This window comes from Hemitrygon akajei, chromosome 4 (genome assembly GCF_048418815.1).
Source record: "Hemitrygon akajei chromosome 4, sHemAka1.3, whole genome shotgun sequence".
In the NCBI taxonomy this organism is placed as follows: Eukaryota; Metazoa; Chordata; class Chondrichthyes; order Myliobatiformes; family Dasyatidae; genus Hemitrygon; species Hemitrygon akajei.
The window spans coordinates 17,920,359-17,935,754 of NC_133127.1; the positions used below are offsets into that span (position 1 = coordinate 17,920,359).

At 43.0% G+C, this 15,396-nt stretch overlaps 1 long non-coding RNA gene across 1 annotated transcript in view; it reads right to left on the minus strand.

The window, feature by feature from the left end:
- Positions 1–15,396, minus strand: part of LOC140725886 (uncharacterized) — a 47,403-nt gene that overhangs the window by 17,701 nt on the left and 14,306 nt on the right. The window lies entirely within an intron of this gene.

Below are 15,396 nucleotides of genomic sequence, written 5' to 3' on the forward strand. Positions count from 1 at the left end.
ACATCTGTATGCTTTTATGCATCGAGTTGCTGGCACATGATTGGCTGATTAGATATTTACATTAATGAGCATATGTACAAGCGCACCAAATAAAGTAGCCATTTAGTGATACAGCATTTACTTTGTAAAGTTCAAAGTAAAATTAATTATCAGAGTACATACATGTCATTACATACAACACTGAGATTCTTTTTCCCGCAGGCATACTTAGCAAATAGATAGAACAGTAACTGTAAACAGGATCAATGAAAATCAAATGCAAATATAAATAAACAGCAATATGAAATAACAAGATAAAGAGTCCTTAAAGTGAGCCCATCGGTTGTGGGAACACCAGAAGTAGAATGAGTGTAGTTTTCTCCTTTTGTTCAATAGCCTGATGGTTGAGGGGAAGTAACTGTTCTTGAACCTGATGGTGCGAGTCCTGAGGCTCTTGTACCTTCTACCTGATGGCAGCAGTGAGAAAAGAGCATGGCCTGGGTGGTGGGGATCTTTGATGGATGCAGCTTTTATTTTACAATGTTTTGTGAATTGTAGATGTGCTTAATAGTTGGGAAGGTGTTGCTCGTGATGAACCGGGCCAAATCCACTACCTTTTGTAGGACAGAAGAGGTTTAGCAGGATATGTGCCTAACGCAGGCAAGTGCAGTCCGCTCCGACGGCATGGATCCGTTTGGAATACAGTATTACTCTGCAACTCTCAATAGAGTAGAACTATGGATCGTAAAGGATATTCATCCCAGGATAATTCTTGTAAGGCGCCTCTGGACTTTCTCAGCACATTCTTTCTAAGATATGGGGCTCAAAACTGCTTAAAATACTCCACCTCCCTCTCCTTTCGCTTTCTCTCTGTCTCCATCTCCGGAGACAAACTGTCAACCAATATCTTTTATAAACCTACCGATTCCCACAGTTATCTCAACTATACCTCGTCCCAACCCATCTCCTTTAAAAATGCCATGCCCTTTTCTCAGTTTCTATCGCATCTGTTCCCAGGATATGGTTATCGATTCCAGGACATCAGATACGTCCTCTTTCTTCAAAGAACAGGATTTCCCTTCCTCCACCATTGATGCTGTCCTCACCTGGGTTACATTAGCCACATCAGGGGTTACATTAGCCACCCTCCAATCCTCAGGAACTAACCCAGAATCTAAGGAGTTTTGAAAAATTATCACTAATGCATCCACTATTTCTTGGGCTACTTCCTTAAGCACTCTGGGATGCAGACCATCTGGCCCTGGGGATTTATCTGCCTTTAATCCCTTCAATTTACCTAACACCACTTCCCTACTAACATGTATTTCCCTCAGTTCCTCCATCTCACTAGACCCTCGGTCCCTTACTATTTCCGGAAGATTATTTATGTCCTCCTTCGTGAAGACAGAACCAAAGTAGTTATTCAATTGGTCTGCCATGTCCTTGTTCCCTATGATCAATTCACCTGTTTCTGACTGTAAGGGACCTACATTTGTCTTGACTAACCTTTTTCTTTTCACATATCTATAAAAGCTTTTACAGTCAGTTTTTATGTTCCCTGCCAGCTTTCTCTCATTATCTTTTTTCCCTTTCCTAATTAAGCCCTTTGTCCTCCTCTGCTGGTCTCTGAATTTCTCCCAGTCCTCAGGTGTGCCACTTTTTTTTGCTAATTTATATGATTCTTCTTTGGACTTGATACTATCCCTAATTTCCCTTGTCAGCCACAGGTGCACTACCTTCCCTGTGTTATTCTTTTGCCAAACTGGGATGAACAATTGTTGGAGTTCATCCATGCGATCTTTAAATGCTTGCCATTGCATATCCACCGTCAACCCTTTAAGTATCATTTGCCAGTCTATCTTAGCTAATTCATGTCTCATACCTTCAAAGTTACCCTTCTTTAAGTTCAGAACCTTTGTTTCTGAATTAACTATGTCACTCTCCATCTTAATGAAGAATTCCACCATATTAATGTCACTCTTACCCAAGGGGCCTCGCACGACAAAATTGCTAACTAACCCTTCCTCATTGCTCAATACCCAATCTAGAATGGCCTGCTCTCTAGTTGGTTCCTCGACATGTTGGTTCAGAAAACCATCCCGCATACATTCCAAGAAATCCTCTTCCTCAGCACCCTTACCAATTCGGTTCACCCAATCTATATGCAGATTGAAGTCACCCATTATAACTACTGTTCCTTTATTGAACGCATTTCTAATTTCCTGTTTAATGCCATCCCCAACCTCACTACTACTGTTAGGTGGCCTGTACACAACTCCCACCAGCGTTTTGTGCCCCTTAGTGTTATGCCGCTCTACCCATATCGATTCCACATCCTCCAGGCTAATGTCCTTCCTTTCTATTGCGTTAATCTCCTCTCTAACCAGCAATGCTACCCCACCTCCTTTTCTTTCCTGTCTATCCCTCCTGAATATTGAATATCCCTGGATGTTGAGCTCTCATCCTTGGTCACCCTGGAGCCATGTCTCTGTGATCCCAACTATATCGTATTCATTAATAACTATCTGCACATTCAATTCATCCACCTTGTTACGAATGCTCCTCGCATTGACACACAAAGCCTTCAGGCTTGTTTTTACAACACTCTTAGCCCTTATACAATTATGTTGAAAAGTGGTCCTTATTGCTTTTTGCCCTGGATTTGCCTGCATGCCTGAGGATTGGAGGGGGGCTAATGTAGCCCTACTTTTTAAAAAAGGAGGAAGAGAAAAACCAGGGAATTATAGACCAGTTAGTCTGACATCGGTGGTGGGGAAAATGCTAGAGTCGGTTATCAAAGATGTGATAACAGCACATTTGGAAAGTGGTGAAATCATCGGACAAAGTCAGCATGGATTTGTGAAAGGAAAATCATGTCTGACAAATCTTATAGAATTTTTTGAAGATGTAACTAGTAGAGTGGATAGGGGAGAGCCAGTGGATGTGGTATATTTAGATTTTCAAAAGGCTTTTGACAAGGTCCCACACAGGAGATTAGTGTGCAAACTTAAAGCACACAGTATTGGGGGTGTGGTATGAAGAAATAAAAGTGCAGACTATTTTCTAAATGGGGAGAAAATCCAAAAATCTGAGATGCAAAGGGACTTGGGAGTCCTTGTGCAGAACACCCTGAAGGTAGAGTTAGTGGTGAGGAAGGCAAATGCAATGTTGAGATTCATTTCAAGAGGACTAGAGTACAAGAGCAAGGTTGTGATGCTGAGGCTTTATAAGGCACTGGTGAGGCCTCACCTTGAGTATTGTGAACAGTTTTGGGCTCCCCATCTGTGAAAAGATGTGCTGGCATTGGAGACGGTTCAGTGGAGGTTCACAAGGATGATTCTGGGAATGGCAGGGTTATACGAGGATTGTTTGGTAGCTCTGGGTCTGAGGCAGAAATTTAGAAGGATGAGGGGGGATCACATTGAAACCTTTCTAATGCTGAAAGGCCTAGAAGGAGTAGATGTGGAAGGGTTGTTTCCCAAGGTGGGGGCGTTGAGGACAAGAGAGCACAGCCTCGGGATAGAGGGGTGTCCATTTAAAAAAGATATGTGGAGAAATATCTTTAGCCACAGGATGATAAATTTGTGGAATTTATTACCACGGGCAGTTGTGGATGCCAGGAAATTGGGTGGTTTTAAGGCAGAGCATGATAGGTTTTTGATTGGACAAGGTATCAAAAGTTATGGGGAACAACAACACACACAAAATGCTGGTGGAACGCAGCAGGCCAGGCAGCATCTATAGGGAGAAGCACTGTTGATGTTTCGGGCCGAGACCCTTCGTCAGGACTAACCGAAAGGAAAGGTAGTAAGAGATTTGAAAGTAGTGGGGGGAGGGGGAAATGCGAAATGATAGGAGAAGACCGGAGGGGGTGGGATGAAGCTAAGAGCAGGAAAGGTGATTGGCGAAAGTGATACAGAGCTGGAGAAGGGAAAGGATCATGGGACGGGAGGCCTCGGGAGAAAGAAAGGAGGTGGGGGAAGCACCAGAGGGAGATGGAGAACAGGCAAACAACTAAATATGTCAGGGATGGGATAAGAAGGGGAGGAGGAGCATTAACGGAAGTTAGAGAAGTCAATGTTCATACCATCAGGTTGGAGGCTACCCAGCCAGTATATAAGGTGTTGTTCCTCCAACCTGAGTTTGGATTCATTTTGACAGTACAGGAGGCCATGGATAGACATATCAGAATGGGAATGGGATGTGGAATTAAAATGTGTGGCCACTGGGAGATCCTGCTTTTTCTGGCGGACCGAGCGTAGGTGTACAGCAAAATGGTCTCCCAGTCTGCGTCGGGTCTCCCCAATATATAAAAGGCCACACCGGGAGCACCGGACGCAGTATACCACACCAGCCGACTCACAGGTGAAGTGTTGCCTCACCTGGAAGGACTGTCTGCGGCCCTGAATGGTGGTGAGGGAGGAAGTGTAAGGGCAGGTGTAGCACTTGTTCCGTTTACAAGGATAACTGCCAGGAGGGAGATCGGTGGGAAGGGATGGGGGGGGACGAGTGGACAAGGGAGTCGCGAAGGGAGCGATCCCTGTGAAAAGCAGAAAGAGGTGGGGAGGGAAAAATGTGTTTGGTAGTGGGATCCTGTTGGAGGTGGCGGATGTTATGGAGAATTATACGTTGATGCCTACACTGGAAAAGTTATGGGGAGTCAGGTGGATAGTGGGGCTGAGAGGGGAAAAATGATCAGCCATGATTGAATGGCAGAGCAGACTCGATGGGCCAAATGGCCTAATTCTGCTCCTATGTCTAATGGTCTTATGGTTCTGTTGCAATTTTATAAAATTCTCATTAGATCACACGGACTATTGCAAACAGTTCTGGTTGCCTCGCTATGGGATGGATGTTGAGGCTTTGAGAGGGTGCAGAAGAGGTTTACCCAGATTCGGCCTGGTTTACAGAGCATAACAGGCTGGATAATCTTGGGTTGTTTCCTCTGGAGTGATGGAGGCTGAGGGATGATCTGATAGAGGCTTACAAATTTATGAGAGGCGCTGATAGAGAAGACAGGGAGTACCTGTTTCCCAGGGCTGAAATATCTAACACCAGAGGGCATACATTGAGATAAGATAGGGGTAGGGATGTGAAAGGTAAGTTTTTTTATTCAGAGGTAAATGCCTGGAATGCATTGGCTATTATGGTGGTAGAGGCTTTTAAGAGATGTTTAAATTGGCACATGGAAGATGGAGAGACATGGACATGGTGTCGGTAGGAGGGATTTGTGTTTATGGTGTTTGCATTTGCATTCTAGCTGGTTTGGTACAACACTGTGGGTCAATTGGCCTGTTTCTGGGCCGTACTGTTCTACAGTATATTCTATTTACATAGAAATATAGATTGCTGCTGTTACCAGCAACTCATTCCCTGATAGGGAAATATTATTAATTCATCTATGAGAGAGATCAGACCCTGATCACCTTGGGCAAGGAACTTATTCCTTTAAAAAAGTATTCTGCACAGTCAAGTTAAGTTTTTTGTTTTATTTTGGAAGAGAATCAAGTACAGTGTAGGTAACTCATTTCATTCTCAAACACAAAGCATTACAATTAGTTATGATTCATATAGAAAACCCTCAGTTGAGTTGGTTAACATAATCTAAACTGCATTGGTAAAATGAATGTGCTATTAGACATATTTAATAATTTCACATAATAGATCAATAAGTGAGGACTTCAATTCGATTTGAAAGAAAACTTTGTTTTGTTGACTTAATTTAGGTCCTTTTCAACAAATAGAATAACTGGTTTATATTTGCAAGCTTCATGAATAACGCAAATCAGTTTTAATCAGGTGAAAATATTTCTTAAGTATTATGAATTGATATTTATTCATTAGTTAAAAATTTACATACAATAGCTTATATTCCAGCCTCTGAGCAGACACAAACATTATCTATATATTGAAGATTGGTTATTGGATATTGGGGTGACCTTAGTTCTGGATATTTTCACCATAGGTTAAACTGCTTCCCATTGGTTCCAAAGATGAGTTTGTTATAACTATGAATTGTGAGGAAAAGACTAAGAGGAGTGGGAATACAGTAGGGCTAACTGACATAAGATGATGTGGGGTGGAGTCAAAGAGGTTATGTCACAGACAGTCATCGTTGAAGAGAATTTTGGAGGGTTCCATCAAGCAAAGTTGCCTAAGTCCTCAAGCAGTTCATTGCTGCTCTTGGCTCTGATTGGCATGTACTTTGATTACTAGGCTAAAACATTTCCATTCATTTGACAGATCTGCTTTATTTGCCACATGTACATCGAAGCCTACAGTGAAATGTGTCATTTCCATCAACAACCAACGCAGTCTGAGATGTGTTGGGGGCAGCCCACAAGTGTCACTGTGCTTCAGATGTCTACATAGCATTCCCACAACTTACTAACTCTAACCGGTACATCTTTGGAATGTGTGGGGGGAAAAAACAGAGCAACCAGAGGAAACCCATGGGGTCACAGGGAGAATGTAGAAATTCCAACAGCAGTGGGAATCAAAGCCCCTTCTCTGATTAATGGTGTTGAAACGCAATCCAGCCAACTTCTGCTCTACCTTGTCGCACTGATAGGAAACGATGAATGTTAGGGAGTTGCTGAGCTTCCTAAAACAACTTTGACATCTGTTCTTTTAATCACTGGCTCTCCATCAGACACTTCCTCTTTATATCCCTGTAGAACTGATTCTATCCCCTTGAGGAATAATGCAGTTTCCAATCCTGGAATGCTTAATCTTTCCATTAATTACTTCCAGTTACCAGGGCACTCTCATCTGACCTGTCCTGCTTCTTCCTGGTAAAGAAGCCAAGAACATTTGCAGGTGCCAGTTGTGTTGGGCCTCAGGGCAGCCTGTATTCCACAGTCACTTCACGTCACTCACACATCCAGCATTTGTGGTTTCTGTCAATGTTAATATTTTGGGGCCTGATCAATGGGCTGAATAGAATAGACTGAGTGGTAGTCACTGGGCCAAAAGAAAGAGAGAGAATTAACATTGAACTCAAATAGTGCAAATCATCAGAGCGGACAAATTTTAAGTTTAAAGAAAATGATCCTGGGACAATGTATGGAGTGGAATAATAGATAAGGATGTGCTGGTATTGGAAATGGTCCTTAGGAGGTTCACAAGAGTAATCCCAGGAATGAAAAGGTTAACATATGATGAGCATTTCATGGCTCTCTGCCTGTACTCACTGGAGTTTGGAAGGATGAGTAAGAGGGAGATCCCATTCAAACCAATTGAATATTGAAAGGCCCAGATAGAGGGGATGTGGAGAGGATGTCTCCAATTGTGGTGAAACTAGGACCACAGATCACAACCTTAGAACAGAACAGTATCCCTTTAGAACAGAGATGATTTCTTTAGCCAGAGGGTGGTGAACCTGTGGAATTCATGGCCACAGACTCAGTGGAGGTCAAGTCATTGGGTATATTTAAAGTGGAGGTTGATAGGTTCTTGATTAGTAAGGGCATCTATGGTTATGAAGAGAAGGAAAGAGAATGGGTTTGGGAGGGATAATAAATCAGATAATAAATCAGGGACAATGAAATTGCAAAGAAGACTCAATGGGCCAAATGGACCAATTCTACACTGATGTCTTATGGTCTTGTAAGTAGTAGTCGGATCAATAACAAAACTGAATTTGGAAGCAAAAGTAAACATGCAGATTTTAAAGGGTGAACAGTTTTAAAAAAATAAGGAATTTCTACCAATTTGTGGAGAATTAATTCAGAATATCAAAGAACATTTTTATGTGTTATCTCCATGATCACTAATCAATCAGCTATTTATTCATCTCTAGAGATTACATATGCTGGAATATGCAACAACACAGGAAATCCAGAAAGAACTCAACACGTCAACCAGATGTTGCCTGACCTGTTGAATTTCTTCATTATCTTCCACATTTTTCCAGAAATTTCTGCAGCTCAGTGCAATCCTTCAACTTTGATTCAATTTTCTCAAAATTGCCCCTTTCTTCCTCCATACTCTTAGCTACCTCCCGGATCATCTGCGAAATTTCAGTCTCTTTGTCTCTAAGTTCATTTCTATCCTTCCATACAGAATAGATATCCCATGCTACAGTAAGACCTGCCAAAATTCCGGAAACACTTTTGAATACTTTTAAGGTATTTTTAGTCACTACTGAAGTAACTGTAGAAATATGACTCAAGCTGTTTATGATACCCTGAGTTGTGCCAACAAATACCGCGTTTGGTAAATTTTTTGTCTCAATTTTAATGATAGATTCAATTGCTTTGTTGAGTAGCTCTAGTATGTTCACCAGCTCTTGTTGTTTCTTGAGATATTGTTGAATAATTTCAGTTACTCTTTTCTGTTTGCTTTCTTGATTGAATTTATCAGAAACACTGGCTGTAATGTTGGTGACCCCACCAACAGCGCCAGCTACCATTCCCGCGCCAGTAAGCAATAACGAGCTTCCCATTGTGAAAGGAGAAGCAACTAATCCTACAATACTTAGAATTCCTCCCGCAGCTCCTGTAACCGAGCCTGCAATATTTGCCTTGGTAGCAGTTGCATGATATTTATCAATGGAATTAGCGATTAGTCGCAGTTCAGCAATGTATTCTGTTACTTGTCTTCGCCACAGGGAAATTTCTGACTGTAATCCACTCATTTTTTTTGCTGGAAAGTTGCAAAGAGAGCATATTGTTAATTATTAATCACCTGAGGACACATACTAGCAAAACACATATGGTGCACAAATAGAAATAAAACTGTAGCTTCACATTAGTCCAAGTTGCAGTGAACGGGAAGTGGCCCAGAATGGAAGTGGATTCCAAGCACACCAAAACCTCAGTAGTTAATAGGAAATGAACATATAGCACAGTAACCGGACAATCAGTCCCACCCAACCCGACCCCATATCCACGTCAAACATTACCTGAATGGCCAATTCTGATAAAGGGTCTCAGCCTAAAGTTTCGACTGTTTATTCCTCTCCATAGAAACATAGAAATCCTATAGAACAACACAGGCCCTTCGGCCCACAAAGCTGTCACAAACGTGTCCTTAACTTAGAAATTACCTAGGGTTACCGATAGCCCTCTATTTTTCTGAGCTCTGTGTATCTGTCCATATAACCATATAACAATTACAGCATGGAAACAGGCCATCTCGGCCCTTCTAGTCCATGCCGAACGCTTACTCTCACCTAGTCCCACCTACCTGCACTCAGCCCATAACCCTCCATTCCTGTCCTGTCCATATACCTATCCAATTTTTTTTTAAATGACAAAATCGAACCTGCCTCTACCACTTCTACTGGAATGTCTTAAAGGAGTGTCTTAAAATACCCTGTTGTATCCGCCTCCACCACTGTCTCCAGCAGCCCATTCCACGCACTCACCACTCTGCATAAAAAACTTACCCCTGACATCTCCTCTGTACCTACTCCCCAGCACCTTAAAACTGGCCCTCTTGTGCTAGCCATTTCAGCCCTGGGAAAAAGCCTCTGACTATCTACATGATCAATGCCTCTCATCATCTTATACACCTCTATCAGGTCACCTCTCATCCTCCGTCGCTCCAAGGAGAAAAGGCCAAGTTCACTCAACCTATTCTCATAAGGCATGCTCCCCAATCCAGGTAACATCCTTGTAAATCTCCTCTGCATCCTTTCTGTGGTTTCCATATCCTTCCTGTAGTGAGACAACCAGAACTGAGCACAGTACTCCAAGTGGGGTCGGACCAGGGTCCTATATATCTGCAACATTACCTCTCAGCTCCTAAACACAATCCCATGATCGATGAAGGCTAATGCACTGCATGCTTTGTTAACCACAGAGTCAACCTGCACAACAGCTTTGAGTGTCCTGTAGACTCAGACCCCAAGATCCCTCTGATCCTCCACACTGCCCAGAGTCTTACCATTAATACTATATTCTGCCATCATATTTGACCTACCAAAATGAACCACCTCACACTTATCTGCCACTTCTCAACCCAGTTTAGCATCCTATCAAAGTCCCGCTGTAACCTCTGACAGCCCTCCACACTACCCACAACACCCACAACTTTTGTATCATCAGCAAATTTACTAACTCATCCCTCCACTTCCTCTTCCAGGTCATTTATAAAAACCACGAAGAGTAGGGATCCCAGAATAGATCTCTGAGGCAACGGCCTCCATGCAGAACATGACCCGTCTACAACCACTCTTTTCCTACTGTGGGCAAGCCAGTTCTGGATCCACAAAGCAATTTCCCCTTGGATCCCATGCCTCCTTACTTTCTCAATAAGCCTTGCATGGGGTAGCTTATCAAATGCCTTGTTGAAATCCATATAGACTACATCTCTGCTCTACCTTCATCAATGTGTTTAGTCACATTCTCAAAAAATTTAATCAGGCTTGTAAGGCACAACCTGCCTTTCACAAAGCCACGCTGACTATTCCTAATCATATTATGTCTCCCCAAATGTTCATAAATCCTGCCTCTCAGGATATTCTCCATCAATTTACCAACCACTGAAGTAAGACTCATTGGTCTATAATTTCCTGGGCTCTCTCTACGCCCTTTCTTGAATAATGGAACAACATCCTCAACCCTCCAATCCTCCAGAATCTCTCATGCCCCCATTGATCATGCAAAGATTATCGCCAGAGGCTCAGCAATCGCCTCCCTTGCCTCCCACAGTAGCCTGGGGTATATCTCGTTCGGTCCCAGTGACTTATCCGACTTGATGCTTTCCAAAAGCTCCAGCACATCCTCTTTCTTAATATCTACATGCTTAAGCTTTTCAGACTGCTGTAAGTCATCCTTACAATCGCCAAGATCCTTTTCCGTAGTGAATACTGAAGCAAAGTACCTCTGCTATCTCCTCCGGTTCCATACACACTTTTCCACTGTCACACTTGATTGGTCCTATTCTCTCACATCTTATCCTCTTGCTCTTCACATACTTGTAGAATGCCTTGGGGTTTTCCTTAATCCTGTCTGCCAAGGCCTTCCCATGTCAGCTTCTGGCACTCCTAATTTTTCCTTTAGCTCCTTCCTGCTCGCAATATAATCTTCTAGATTATATTGCATTACCTATTTTTGAACCTTTGATAAGCTCTTCTTTTCCTCTTGACTAGATTTACAACAGACTTTGTACACCATGGTTCCTGTACCCTACCATCCTTGCCCTATTTCATTGGAACTTACCCTTGCAGAACTCTATGCAAATATCCCCTTAACATTTGCCACATTTCTCCCGTACATTTCCCTGAGAACATCTGCTCCCAGTTTATGTTTCCAAGTTCCTGCCTGATAGCCTCATATTTCCCTTTACTCCAATTAAACGTTTTCCTAACTTGTCAGTTCCTATCCCTCTCCAATGCTATGGTAAAGGAGATAGAATTGTGATCACGATCTTCAAAACGCTCTCCCACTGAGAGATCTAACACCTGATCAAGTTCATTTGCCAATACCAGATCAAGTACAGCCTCTCCTCTTGTAGGCTTATGCAGGGTTCTCCAATTATTAACTGTAATGGTAACTGTTAACTGCATACATAAAATGGCTTCACTGTAGATTTATAATGAAATGGCTTCTTTGTGGGTAACTGATGAGGTAACGCTCTGTTTAGTTGGAATGTTTGGGTTATAATTATTGATAACGGAGGAACTGACCAATGGAAGCGATGTTGTTCTATTTGTACATGTGGGAACCTGGAGTGAGTGGCGGGTTTTTATGGGAGGAGAACCAAAGAGGAAGGACGTGCTGGACACACTCTGGTTGACCACCGAGGTTGGTCCCAGGCGACAGGTCGAGGAGGTCAGAGAAGATCGAATGGTGGACAGAAGGCTTCGATAATTGAGCTCCAACAGTTGTGCATGATCTGATTGAACTCTGATAAGTTTTGGCACCTTTTTTTTTTCTTTTTATATTGTATTACTATTAATTACCTAGTTCCAGTAAGATTTATAAAGTGCAATCTGTAAAACGTACATTGTGTGCTGTCTGATATTGTATGTGCGGGTTTGTACCAGTGTGCATTACACAGCATCTATGCAAACAGGAGACATGGTTTGGCACGTGGACGGATTTTCCCCTGGACAAGCACAAGCCAATAGCCCTAAGCGTTACACTTATCTACATATTGTATCAAGAAACCCTTCTGAACACAGCTAACAGACTCCACCCCATCTAAACCCCTCGCATAGATCCTGCCTGACTTGATGAGTTCCTCCACCATTTTGTTCATGTAGTGTGGCTCAAGATTTCCAGCATCTGCAGAATCTCTTCTGTTTATCTATCCTACTAATCCCACTTAGCAACATTGTCTGGAATGCTTTGGTGGTGCAAGTGCTCAACCAGACATTTCTTACCTGTACCTGCTTGCTCCACCTTCTCAGTCAGTGCATTCTCTGGGTAAAAATACAATCTTCCACAGACCTCTAATCCTCTGGCTTCTCAACTTAAACCTACACTCTCTGATCTTTTTCCCATCTACCCAATATAGGCCCTGAGTTTTATATGCATCTAACAGATCACTCTTAAGAGAGGGGAAGGAGGACACCGTAGAAGATAATAGGTGAAGTCAAGTGATGGGAAAGGTGAACTGTTCAAGAAGAAAGAATCTGATAGGAGAAAAGAGTAAATAGTGGGAGAAAGTGAAGAAAGAGGGGCACCAGCTGGGGGTGATGGGCAGGTGAGGAGAACAGGTAAAAGACCAATGAGGGGAATTGAAGAAGATGGAAGGGGAGGGGTAGAAAAAAAATATGAGTTGGCAAAATATCAATATTCATTCAGCCTGGACAGAAATATGAGGTGTTACTCCTTCAATCTGAAGATGGCCTCATCATGGTAAAAGAGGACGTGGACCAATAAGTGAGAATGGGAATGGGGATAGGAGTTAAAACGGTTAGTCTTCAGGAAATCCCACCTTTTGTAGATGGAGTGGAGGTGCTCAATAAAGTGGTTCCTCCAATTTACATCAGGTCTTACCATTATAGAGGAGGCCACATCGGGAGGACTGAATAGAGTAGACAGCCTTAACATATTCATTGTTGAAGTGTTGCATCACCTGGAAGGACTGTTTGGGGCCATGAATAGCGGTGAAGGAGGGGGTGAATAGGTAGTTGCAGCATTTCTGTATTTCTTACAGGTCTATGTGCCAGGATAGATTGGTGGGGAGGGACAAATGGACAATGGAATTATGGAGGGAGGGATCTCTGTGGCTAGCAGAGAGTGGAGGAGGTAAAGATGCATTTGGTGGTAGGATCCTGTTAAAGACAGTGCAAGTTGTGGAGAAGGATGAGCTAGATGCGAAGGCTCATGGTCGGTTAAGAGAGGAGGAACTCTATCACTGTTAAGGCAGCAGGAAGATTTTGTGAGCGCAGATGTCCAGGAAATGGAGGAGATGCAGGAGAGGACAGTTTCAATGGCCGAGGAAGAGAAACCCTGTTCTTTGAAAAAGGAGGATATCTCTTGTTCCCAGGATGTAAAGCCACATCCTGAGAACAAATGCAATGGAGTAAGTTTGTCTTCAGCGATGGAGATAATGAAATTGAGGAAGGGGAAAGGGGTGTCAGAAATGGACCAAATGAATTTAAGGGTAGGGTGGAAGTTGATGAAATTGACAAGCTCAGCATGGACGCATGAAGCAGTACCAGTGCAGTTATTATTGTAGCAGAGGAAGAGTTGGGAGCATTACTGGGGAATGCTTGGAACAAGGACTGTTGGATGTGTACCAGGAAAGGCAGGTATTGCTGGGGCCCATGCGGGTGCCCATGGTTACCACTTCAGTTAGAAGAAAGTGGGAGGAGCTGAATAAGAAAGTATTGAGGGTGAGGACCAGTTCGGCCAGACAGAGGAGGGTGGTGGTACAGTGGACTGATTGATCTTTTGTCAAGAAAAAAGTGCAGAGCTTTAATACTTTCTTTATAGGGGATAGAGTTGTATAAGGAATGGACAACCATGGAGAAAAGTGAGGCGGTCAGGGCCGGGGAATTAAAAGTTGTTGAAGAGATTAAGAGCACGTGAAGTGTCAAGCATGTAGTTGGGAAGGGACTGAACCAAGGGAAATAGAATAGTGTTGAGTAAATGAACCTAAGTTCTGTGGGACTGGAACAGGCAGAGACAATGGGGCTAGCTGAACAGTCAGGTTTATGGATCTTGGGGAGGAGGTAGAAACAAGAAGTGCGGGGTAAGGGAGCTATGGGTTTGGAGGCAGTGGTTGGGAGTTTTCAGGAGTGGATGAGGTCAGTGATCGGACTGTTTTCTGATGATGGTGTCTCCTGCTCGAGAAAGGTAGAGGTCAGTCTACCATGCTATAGCAGCACTCCCTTTGTCTGTGGGCTTGATTGGAAGGTTGGAATTTGTGCAGATAGAGCGGAGGACAGTGCGTTCAGAGGAGGTAAAGTTCGAGGAACAGAGAGGAGTGCTGAAGTCAAAGCGGTTAATGTCTCATCAGCCATTAGAGATGTAAAGACCCAAGGCAGGTAAAGAACCAGAGTGGGGTATCCAAGGAGAGGAAGCAAATTGGAGAAGGGGTCATTGATGAGGGCTGGGGAATTCTTGCAAAAGAAATGGGTGCGGAGAAAGCTAACAGAAGAAAGACTTGGCATCGTGGCAGGCACAGAACTCAGTGGGGTGCGGGTAAAGTGGAACAAAGGTAAGGGACTTATCAAATATAGAACTTTACACCTCGGAGAAGGGAAAGTTCAAAGGGAATGGTGAAGACGTGGCAGGGATTAGAGCTGGGATCAGAGGGAGGAGGAGAGTTTCTGACATCAGAGGAAGTGAGGGTTGGGGTATTGAAAAGGAACAATATTCCACCCTGTACCTGCAATCAAAGCTTATGAGGTTGTATCAAGACCTTGTTGCTCTTATACTCTATGTTCTGACTAAGGAAACCATATAACCTATGTGTCTTCTTCACCACTCTATCAACCGTCCTGCTACTTTCTGAGAAACGTGCATCTGTATTGTTAAATTTTTTTAAAACTCAAAGTCACAGTAGAACACACTGGAAGATTAAATTTCTGGAATTCATTACCACAGACATCTTGGTTTAGACCAATCATCAAGGCTGGAAAGGAAGGAGGAAGAAGTGGGGGGGGGGGATAAATAACAGCCCCTAAACTTGTTGGTGTGGGACCTAAGCCTCCTGTACTCCCTTATGGATGGCAGCAATGACACCAGATTCCCGATATCAGATTCAGGAACAGTTATTACCCAACAGGCATCAGGGTATTAAACCAGAGGGGTAAGTTCACTCGACCCATCACTGAACTGTTCCCACAACCTATGCACTTCCAATGAGTCTTCATATCATGTTCATGATATTGATTTCCTTCTATTCATCATTATTATGTTGTTATTTTCGTCTTTTTGCACTTGCACAGATTGTCATTGTTTGCACATTGGCAATTTGCTTGTCTTGTCATCTGCGTTTTTTCATTAATTC